Genomic DNA, 11979 nt, shown 5'->3' on the forward strand with positions numbered 1-11979 from the left:
TTCAGTGATTGCCTTTTTCTGAATTATTTTTAAGGCACTGAGAGTTCGAATTATTATTAAGGTATTGATAGTTTTTTTCATTCTATTCTGTATTAAGAGGCAGTGAACGGTCTCTCTTAGGCTGTATTGCCTGGTATTATAATTCCCTTAATATATTCAGACTTTAAATTCACGTCTAGGCGATGTGTTGAATTTCAGTCAGTTAACAATGACGTTTGAATTGTAATTACGCTGTTTGTCAATCTGTGGAAGTCACTTCTGACTTGAAGCCCACCATTCCCCTACTCTCTCTCTCTCTCTCTCTCTCTCTCTCTCTCTCTCTCTCTCTCTCTCTCTCTCTCTCTCTCTCATGTAGTCGAGGAGAATTGAACCCGCAATGATTGCATAAGGGTGGAGTTTCGGATGGTTTTTTCACGTAACCGAGATTTTACTTTATATAGATATATATTCTCCCTTTTAGTTTCCAAGATTTAATAATTTGTTCAAGGTTCTCGTATTCATTAAATCAGTTTTCATAACTTATTATCATGAAGAAAAGCAAATGTTTATTAAAAAGTAAATATATACTGTGATTTATAGCCAAAGACATAAATCATATATTTTTCATACCCGTTATCTTGTGATGTATTTATTTCTGACCAGGGGCAAGCCACCCTTTTTTGAGTTGTCCTATCCCCCTATATAATAAGAATTAAGGGGGTCCCAGTGGGAAACCGGGATTTTGGATGGGGGAAACAAAAAGCAAGTGATTAGCTTATTATGGTCAGAAATGTATAATAAAAACACAAAATAACCAGGTGGAGAAATATATGATTTGTGTAAGTGGTGTGGAATTAAAGTATTATGATTACTTATCCGCTTCTCGTTCCTCAAATGAGTTTTGCTCCGCCTTGGCTCGCTTCGCTTGTAGATAAACAAGAGTTACATAAATGAGCTGCGCACGCCAATCATGTGGGTCATTTGGGAATTTGTTTAATTTCACATGAGCAAGAATAGGTACATACTGAACAAGGATTGCTTTAAAGATAATTGTTACTTAATCTAACCTTACCTAAACTAACTACCAAAATAAAGGAAATTATCCTAAATTAAGAAATAAGCTTCAAATCTCCTGTGGAAGGCGTTTTGCGGAGGGACAAAATGCCGCTTGTAAAACAACATCGAAGAACTTATGAATAAATATTTGGAAGCTCTTAACTGATTCAATAAGCCAGCTAATGATTATGTCATTCAAAACACAGAAAGCTTCCAAAAGTGAATACAAACAACGCATGCAGGGTAACCCACCATGGACTTAGAAAATTGAACGGGGTAAACATTTTAGTAAATTGACACGTAAGTTATTATGCCACAGCCCCCATTAGTCATACAGAGAAAAAGGCTAAAATAGCAAGCATTCTTTCAAGACTTGTAGCGAATTCCCGTTTCGCTAGAAATTAAAGTAGCATATATTAATCTTACTAACTTTAAATTTAGAGGTTGGGTATTTAAAAGATACATGACTCTCTGTAAGTTTTTAGAACAGAAAGCACGATGTAAAACAAGAAAAACTGCCGTAAAAGTAATTTCGGACAATTTGAAACTACGCCATCAAAGATTATGCTACTCATGTTTATCTCCGATCCAACCTTTGAAGTGTTTCGGAGAAGACATTTGTCATCTAGACAAGGGTCAGCCCTTGATTAGGAAAGTAAATGCATACAAGTTACAGCAGATCTCAAAGCCCCGCTGTGCATCTTTGAATGGACTTGAAAAAAAAAAATATAATATTAATTAATGCTTATTTCACCCCCATTATTCTTGTCGAGCGCTTTGTAAACGAGAAGAAACCCATAATGGGACAGGCGTTCAGAAGAAAAAGAATTTATTTTATCTCGTTAAGGCAAAATGAAAAGACGTTAATTAACCAAAGTATGCGTAATGGAAGGGGGAGCTACCATAGTCTTTTGAAATTGGATGGCGAACAGGCAAGAGCGGATTAACTTAAGCACTTCGTAGTTGGCCGACGATGGTACATTCATAGGAAAAGTCTGTGGATTATTTTCATTAACGACAGAATTTTTTCGTCGATTGGGGGCCCGGTTATGCTCGGGGATTTCAACGCGTAAATAGGATAGGTAGGATTGATATCAGGGAATACAGCGAAGGGGTGTTTTGGGGAATTTGTCATTATTATTTGCAGAATTAGCAAACATTCATGCAAAGCAATGCAAAGTAGCCACAAGAATCTAAAAGTGTCACATATTTGGTGCATTATGTGATGTTTCTAAAGACATAATCGGCAATTACTTTTTTAATGGAGAATGGTTCATAAAATCATTTATTAGTTCATTTGAAAAGCGTGCGATAAAACCTATTATCGTCATAACCGCAGTTCCTTCATTGAATTATTTTGATTAAAAAGGTGGTGGTACAAAAGCCTTCTGTGGTATAATGAATGGAACGTATTGCGTTCAACCATTTGAGCGCGTGGCCTATATATATATATATATATATATATATATATATATATATGTATATATATATATATATATATATATATATATATATATATATATATATACATACATACATACATACATATGTATAGATCAGTCTGATATGTTGGAAACTACTTATTTGTCCAGGTTATTAGAATCCATGGGAACACGACCCACCTATCCCGGCGACTTCAGTCTCATATTTCCTTTTTAGTTTTTTTCTGCTGAAGCTAAAAGTAAACTCTATCGTGAATTCTGAAACTTAATCTTTGGGCTCCTTTATTATCCCTCTCCTTTCCCGAGCTTTGCTACTTATGGGGATTCTACAGAATACTATTCTCTTTTCTACCTGACTAACCGATGGGTGTCTCACAGTTCAATGTGGCCTGTAGCCTCACCTGTCAACGCCATTTTAGGTCACCTACAAAAAGCAAAGAGCGCCTATCGTATGAAAATGAATAAGGGAGAATTGACTAATATAGTTTAAAGAATATCTTTTTATCCCTTGTTGTTGTGGCCTGATTGGTAACGTCTCCCTCAGACTCGTTAGTGCCATTAGTGTCTACAACCTTACCATCCTTGTGAGCTAAGGTTGGGGGCTATTGGGAAGCCTATAGGTCTATCTGCTGAGTCATCAGCAGCCACTGCCTGGCCCTCCCTGGTTCTAGCTTGGGTGGAGAGAAGGCTTGGGCGTTGGTCATGTAATATATGGTCAGTCTCTAAGGCATTGTCCTGATTGCTAGGGCAATGTCATTGTCCCTTGCCTCTGCCATTCATGAGCGACATTTAAATGATAATTACTTACAGCATGTACGGGCTGCAATATTACAAGCGCCCGTGTCTGGCCAGAAAGGGCCAGGCAATCAACAACAAGAGGATCCTTGTGGGGAGTCGCCGTGACCGAGTAGCTGGGTGCTCTGGCTGTAAATATTTGGGACCGTGTTCGGTTTAAAAGACTACCAGCATTTACTGGGGTTAGCTCGCAATCTAACCCTTGAAACTTTGTCTTGGTATCAGAAGTTTTAAACTCCCTGACGCCACTCTTCAAGGAAGTAAATGTATATATATTACAAATTTTCATTATAAAGAATCAACCAAAAAAATACTGCATTTTCTCATTATTTTTAAGGTTAAATGCCCCTCCTCATGGATGGCAGAGGCAAGAGACAGTGACAATGCCCTAGCAGGGAAATGCTATAGAGACTGACCATACATCCATATGATCAGCTCCCAAGCTATGACCAGTGAGGGCTGATAACTCGGGAGATAAATATTATAGGCTACCGCAAATCTCCCATCTTTAGCCCACAAGGATGATGAGGTTGCAGACACTGCAAGAAACTATCGAGTTTGAGCGGGACTCGTTCTCCTGTCTAGCAGAACGCCAAGCAGGGACGTTTCTATTATGCCATTACTATTCAAAATTTGAACCTATGTTCAAGTGACTGAAAATTTGCATTGGCTATGTGTGAGACTTCTCTATTGCTGTTACAGTTGTGTGTGTTAGTAATGTATAAAGAGAAGACGAGAAACAACGAAAAATGTAACACCGAAAGAGAGATATCTTAATGGGCCGTCACCACTTATATGTTATGTTTGAATAACATTAATTATGGACGCCATTTATTGCATGGGGGATCCACAATCAATAATGTGTCTGTTCTGCTGTCTGTCTGTCCGTCACTCACTGAAGGTCGAATGTCCCTCCGGCTGTCATCCGGGTCTTTCGTTTTCCTCATTCTGTTTTGTTTCGCGTAATGAACAAGAAATCGTTGACTTGAAATTCAATTTCTACTTAATTGTGTTGTTGAGGTGGACAGGCGAAGGAGCCTCAGACAGGGAGGTCTGATTCTCTTGGTCTGTTTGGATTGGACGTATCTTTGTCTGGCTTCTTTTCCTCCTTGTTTGTTCTTTCTTTGGTATTGTTTGTGCTGTCTACATGTGCATCTTTTTGTGTGTTCTTTCTTTGGCATTGTTGGTGCTGTTCTTTCTTCGGTATTGTTTGCGCTTTCTGCATGTGCCCTCTTATGTCTGTTCTTTCTTTGGCATTGTTTATGCCGTTTTTTGTTTGGCATTGTTTTTGCTGTTCTTCCTTTGGCATTATTTGTACCTTCCACATGGGCCTCTTTTTGTGTGATCTTTCTTTGGCATTGTTTGTGCTGCTCTTTCTATAGTATTACTTGTGCTTTCTGCAAGTGCCTATTATTATGTTTTTTTTTCTTTGGCATTGTTTGTGCTGTTCTTTCTTTGGTATTGTTTGCCCTTTCTGCATGTGCCTCCTTTTGTCTGATTCGGTGTAGATTTTCATTCTTGGTGGTTCATTGTTTCGTATTGTCGGTGCATTGCTACAGTTTGTGTTTTATTCATTTTTTACCAAACACAAGATTGGCTATTTAAAGATTTTTATTTTATTGAAGAAATGTATGAATTCAGGGGAAGGATTAATTTTTTTTTTTTTTGTGGTTATCTAATTTTCTGTCCATATATTATCTTGAATATGGAGTTCCTTAAGAAAAAAATTAATGAGTAATATAGAAGAGGCAAATATGTTATATAATGCTAATCTGCAGATGACAATATATCCAGCTGATTAGTACTGAAGCTCAATCATATTTCCTTTGGTTGTGCATTGCAATCGGCAAACTATGAATAGCTTCCTTTAAATATAACAAGAAAGTTCTGCGACAGGAAAATATCGTCAAGAAACTCCCAAGGGGAGCAGAAACCAACCCGACATGTCCGTAACATGAAAGTGGAAGGAAGAGGCACGAGGGTAAAGGATTGACCATTTGAAAATGGATATAAATGGTCTGCTGTCCATCGCAGGGCTAACTTTTAACATCCTTACAGGAGGTCTTACTGCTATCACTCACACTGCCCTAGTTGGCCGAGTCTTTCGAATCGAGCGCTCTCTCTCTCTCTCAAAGTTTGAAAACATTGAAGCCAGAATTGCTCGTTCGGGTTGGACGCAAATGATATGTGTCGTTTCGGAGGGAATAAAAATCAGTGACACGATATGGTGCATTGTTCTCGCAGCTCCATTCCTTCATCCAGTGAGAGAGAGAGAGAGAGAGAGAGAGAGAGAGAGAGAGAGAGAGAGAGAGAGAGAGAGAGAGAGAGAGAGAGAATATCTAATCCATTTATGCTTTAGCGCTTGACTAACTGACAGGGTATTCTCGTGTTATCGACAAGCCAGTGACACCAAACTGAGGGATTTGTAAATTGAATTTTCGTCGTTCGAAAAGAACGGGCCATCGCTACACTGATTGGTCGGTTGTTTCCGAAACTTAGGGGGTAACTGAAAGTGGTTAAGATGGGAAGGAATCGCATGGCCAAGCAAGTTCTATTAGTTTTATTTAAGTAAAAGAACACTATGGGAGAAATATGAAGCCAGGTTCTTAGATGTTTTTAGAATTATATGGGTCTGTACCATAGACTGCATTTCAAGCAGCCTATGGTCTGTCCATTATCACCATTTTTCTCGCTCGAATGGATATATTTTAGGCAATCTTGCCACTCCCGGTCTCAGCACCATAAAAGAAACTACAGATCTTAGCCAACTTTACTGCTGTTCTATTACAGTAAGAAGACCGTCTTAAGAAAATCTTTTACTGACTTTTTATGAGGGAGCTTTTATGTGTCTGGCCGTATGGTTTTACAAGAGAAAGCGTTTTTAAACTATATTTTTGTGAGTCATTCGGATTTGATTGTCGGGAATGGCGTGGGTACACATGCACACGGTTTCAGACTCACATACAAACTCGGTCGTATTATCGTTCAAGGAAACTTACACACTGCAGAATCATACACATCCAGATATAAACAAGTCATATAGAATTTTACACTTCCAGATAAACACATTACAAAATTAGACACTTCCAGATATAAACATAGCATACAAATTTATACTCTATCAGATATAAACATATGCAAAATCATACACTTACAGATATATACTTACACACAATTATACATTCTAGATATAAACATATATTAAATTATACTCTATCATATATAAACGTGTACAAAATCATACACTTACAGATATAATCATCATACGAAATCCTACACTTCCAGATATAAGCACATCATACACAATCCTACACACACACACACAAACATACACACACACACACACACACACAAACATACACACACACACACATATATATATATATATATATATATATATATATATATATATATATACAACATACAAAATCATACACTTCAAGATATGAACGCGTCATACACAATCCTACATTTATATAAAAACAACATACAAAATCAAACACTTCCAGATATAAACACATTCGTAAATACAGCTGCAAGCAGTCACACTATGGACAGCCCACTTTATAAGTCACTGGATCATACAAGCCCATGAATAAACATCTGCTCACAAACACACGCAAGATTGTGCACGCACAGATGGTGATAGCAAATATACACGCAAAATAACCTTTGTCATATAATCGCTCACAAACAGGAGTAGTGACAACAAGATACATGTACACTTAGTCATATGATCATATGAAATAATCATGTAATATGCATACGCAAACAGTCATGCGATCATACATGCTCAAATAGAAAAAGCAACATGCATATGTACCACGTTGCACGATCAAGCGAACCCTAATAGTGATGGCTGTAAATGTATAAATAATTCTTCCTATAATCATAAACAATAAAAAATTGTCATTTATGATATTTTCCCCACAATGTCGACGAGGTTTAAGAATCCCTTTTCATCGACCAACTCTCCCCCCCCCCTCCCACCTCCCCCTTTTTACCCTTAACCCCCCAACTCGTACAAGACGTCAAATTAGGCACCACTAAAGCGAAGAGAAATTCACAAAAGATCCAACTTGAGTTTGACATAAAAGGAAAGTACCATAATTAGGGGTCATTTGGGGCTCAGGTTAAGACAAAAGTTTTGCACTTGAAGTTTCCCCTCCCCTTGGCTCTCTCTCTCTCTCTCTCTCTCTCTCTCTCTCTCTCTCTCTCTCTCTCTCTCTCTCTCTCTCTCTCTCTTTCTCTTGATTAGCAAGTTAGTGAATTTTAAATCTTTAGTAAGAATGAAATTGTCACAAGCGGATCAACATTCTCTCTCTCTCTCTCTCTCTCTCTCTCTCTCTCTCTCTCTCATAGTTTGCCCTTCCCCTACATACATCGTAAGTACCGAAATGTTTTATGAGAAAGGAAATGATGTTTTAATAGCGTATGCAACTTCAATACCTTTTTTAGTTAACGACTCTCAGAGGAAAGGAGAGTAAATACGTCATTTTCAATGAAACTATGTAATGATCGAAACTGGGTGGCTCTAGTTCGCTCAATATAATTACTTTCTATCAATTCTTTAACGCTTGATATCTTTGATTATACCTTTTATTGCTTTTTATATGTTAAATAGATTTCCATGTTTTATATACATCCTATTTAAGTGAATTTTTCCTTGTCTCAACTCAGTCTGGCCTCTTTCCCTCGCACCATCCCTCCCTCATCACCTCGCAGTCTTCTTGCCTTGTTGGTAGCAAGTTCAGCCTTTTATTACCTCATTTCATACCCCTCCCCTTCGTTCCCCGCTTTAAAAGTTAATTGTCAAAGTTGAAAAAGGGACTGGCTTCGTGTCTGTATTCTCTCACCTGAAAATTAAGAATTGCTCGTTCGCAAAGAAAAAGTTTTGTAAACATATATATGACTTACCACATGGAATGCATTTTTCATTGAAGTGTGAAACTGGTATCTGTTTGGAGGGATGATATTTCAAAGAGAGAGAGAGAGAGAGAGGGAGAGAGAGATCAGATGTAATGTTTCCTAATCAATGGTAGTGGGATGAGGCTCGCTGAGGCTCTCACGATATGAGATGATAGGCTATATATATTTTCAAAGAACTTTCTCTCTCTCTCTCTATCTCTCTCTCTCTCTCTCTCTCTCTCTCTCTCTCTCTCTCTCTCTCTCTCTCTCTGTAGACTTATCAGGAAGTGCAGTGTTTAAGACAAAAGGGTTTTAAAGAGGTGTATATACACATACATACACTATATGAACAAAGGCATGTAGACATACCTTTTATATATATATATATATATATATATATATATATATATATATATATATATATATATATATATATATATATATATATATATATATATATATCTTTGGCAACCTCGATAGACTCAAGACAAACTGAGTAATGGAATCTGGTATTCAGTATTCTGGAGCAATAATGTCTTGCTGGGAGAAGGCTGTAATTTATTGCGGGTCAGGAGTGAAAAGCTTGGATTAGGGTAGGGATCTTTTCAATTTTACCTTCCTTCAACCCCTCCCCCCTCACCCTCCCCTTAATTTAGGGAAATGTTATAAAACGCCTTGGGCGAGGTGAATGGAGGGTTATTTGCTTTAGATATTATTTTTCGTTCTGTCGTTCAGTGTGTTTTTATTATATATATACATATATATAAATTATATACAGTATATATATATATATATATATATATATATATATATATATATATATATGCGCAGACACACACACACTAGTGTAGGACTACGTGACCCGCCAAAATTTTTTAAAATATTCAGATAGATATGCGCACTCACGCACTCACTTTTCAAGAGGATATGACTACTCCGTCTCCCCCAGACCCAAGGGACGTGGAGAGCTAAGCGTTACTGAATGTATATATATATATATATATATATATATATATATATATATATATATATATATATATATATAAATATATATATATATATATATGTATATATATGTATATATATATATATATATATATATTTATATATATATATAATATATATATATTTATATATATATATATATATATATATATATATATATATATATATATATATATATATATATATATATATAAATTGGTACTATACGGCAGATTATATGATCTAAAGCTTAATTTGCTATGCATCTTTTATTTTCTACTTGTAATTTTTTAGAGGAGGGGACTTCTGGTCGGCAGCAAGTGATACATTATGGCATTATGCTTTGTAAGATGTAAATGAACTACAAGTTGATAAAGCAGCAATACAGTTAAAACTAAAGATTGAGTATCGGGATACGGCAGTTGTTAAAAAAAAAAAAAAAGTCCGTTGAATGTGTTTAAGTATTTCTTCGAATTCTGTTGTTCTAAATGATAGTTAAGTTTTTTTCCTTTATAGTGACTATAACTCGAATACAGATGAGTAAAGTGAATGAGGTTGATCGTAATGGTTATGATAAAGTTTTGGCGAGTGTGAGTTTTCCTTTCTTGGTGCATGAAGACCCTAATATTACTAATATTGATATTGATAGTTTTAACACTCACCATCAGCCAGCCGGAGAAAGCGACGGCAGTCATGCAGAGTAAAATCAGAAATCTATCCTGAAATTCAAAGTATTACAAAGTAATCGATAACGATAGACTGTATAGAGGCAGATGAGGACATTCTTACAGAATTTTTGTAGTGTGGTAACCAAAACTGGTAATATTGTTCCATTAGAAAAGTGTTCATTCTTACAAAAAAATTGTAGTGTGTTGATCAAAATAGGCAATCCTTTCCCATCAGAAAAGTGTTCCAATACACTGCATTGCAAATGTCACTGATAATCCACAGTAAATACTAACTTAACAGCCTTTCAGTCCAACAACGTATATATGGGGTTTGGCAGTGTTAAAGTCCCTTTCCTGCTTTCGAAGATATTGTATGCATCTGTGATCCATCCGGTAGTATAATTTGGAATAAGTGTGCCCGAAGGTGCTGTACTTTATTACATGTAACCACTACTTATTGTACAACTTATTTTCCAGTCTGTGCCGTAAGCAATTAGTGTTTCATGTTACCCACGCCGCAGGAGTTTCTATCACAACTTCACAATTCAAGCAAGGCTTGTTTTGGTGAGCATCAAGGTGGATGATCATTCGATTAACCACTACTTTATATCGTTGAAGTTAAACAGTATTAGCTCTGGTCAGGTTTGGGATGATAACCATTGGTTGTTGCACATGAATTGTCACATATGCTCCGTGACGTTAAATTTTAATTCTAAATAACTTGGTACAGAGCAATTGGGTTTTGTGTTAGTATCAGATTTTCCAGAGGCAGTAAACTGAAATAAAGAAAAAAGAAAGTCTGTCCTGAATACATACACTATATTCTTGCACTGTTGATTCAAAACTTTGTATACATCTTTAAAATTGTCCAGCTCATTTTAGTAGCCTAGTTGGGTAACATTTTTAACCATCGAAGTTTCATTATCATGTCTTAAACACATTCATTATAATAATGAAATGTCATATTGTAAGACAGTCTTATACAACACCCTCTTTTCTGTTCAGTAATCTGCATTCTTGTGATCGAACTTGCAGTGTTTAATTTAGTTTATTCCGTTGCAACTTCCCTCGTCAGCTATTACGACCTTTTTTCATGATTTTGTGTTAAAACACTTTTATCACTGCCAGAACCAAGCCTTTTCATCAACTCTTACATTTCTCTAACATCACGAGTAAACACTACCACCACTTGACCACCACCGCTAACAGTCTACTCTGAAGTATTGGTTAAACTGGCGGATAAGCGGTGCACTTCCGGCTCGGATTCGTTTAGGTCAGTCAAAAAGTTATTTCAAATGAATATGGTTTCGAACAGTAACTTGTCTGAGGATTTTAAATGTTGCTGGTGAAAATATAATTTCTTGAACTTAGTACTTGACTCTTACACAACCTGTTACCTTTCGAGCTGTTATATGGACAGTTTTACTTATATCAGATTGTTATGGTATGATAAGTTGATGCTTTTAAGTAGTTAGCATGAAGGCATAGAAATGATTTAGGTGTGTAAACACAATTGAGTGTGCTATGAACTTATGACGTCAAAAGTCTTGAGGGGTGGCATAATTCTTATTATCTGATCTACACGATGTATTGAACACCTTATTGTGTATATTCAGTTAAAAAAACCCTTACTGTTACTAATATAGAATATTAATAACAAAAAATGTCGAGTGATTGAGCCTAGTATTTCAGCTTCTATATTCCTAGTAAAAATCTTCATTCCATTATATGTAGCCAGTGTCCCTTTGAAACCTGATATTTTTTATACTTTCTTCATTACGAATACTCACCTTGCTTGTTGTAACTTTCAAAGGTAAATTTTTTGAATTTGGAAATGTACGTATATATATATATATATATATATATATATATATATATATATACATATACATATACATATACATGCATATATATACATAGACATATATATATATATATATATATATATATATATATATATATATATATATATATATATAACTTTCCTGTCACGCTGAGTGGCAACCACTCGGAAAGAACAATATCCCATAGATTGCTCCATTTACAATGCTTTCCGAAGGCTAAAATGACGGCCAGATATTTGCGCAGACAGCCTCTGTAACATTTATAATGCTCCAAGATAGCGCAAATCACTGGCAGTTCGACTT

At 36.0% G+C, this 11979-nt stretch overlaps 1 long non-coding RNA gene across 1 annotated transcript in view; it reads right to left on the reverse strand.

The window, feature by feature from the left end:
- LOC137614787 (uncharacterized) overlaps positions 1-11053 on the reverse strand; it is a 283769-nt gene extending 272716 nt beyond the window's left edge. Inside the window, exon 1 of the long non-coding RNA XR_011039157.1 lies at positions 9827-11053. This is a non-coding gene — a long non-coding RNA (uncharacterized lncRNA). The remainder of the gene's footprint in view (positions 1-9826) is intronic.
- Between the last annotated feature and the right edge of the window lie 926 nt (positions 11054-11979).

The sequence above is a fragment of the Palaemon carinicauda genome, chromosome 21, assembly GCF_036898095.1.
Source record: "Palaemon carinicauda isolate YSFRI2023 chromosome 21, ASM3689809v2, whole genome shotgun sequence".
Classification (NCBI taxonomy): Eukaryota; Metazoa; Arthropoda; class Malacostraca; order Decapoda; family Palaemonidae; genus Palaemon; species Palaemon carinicauda.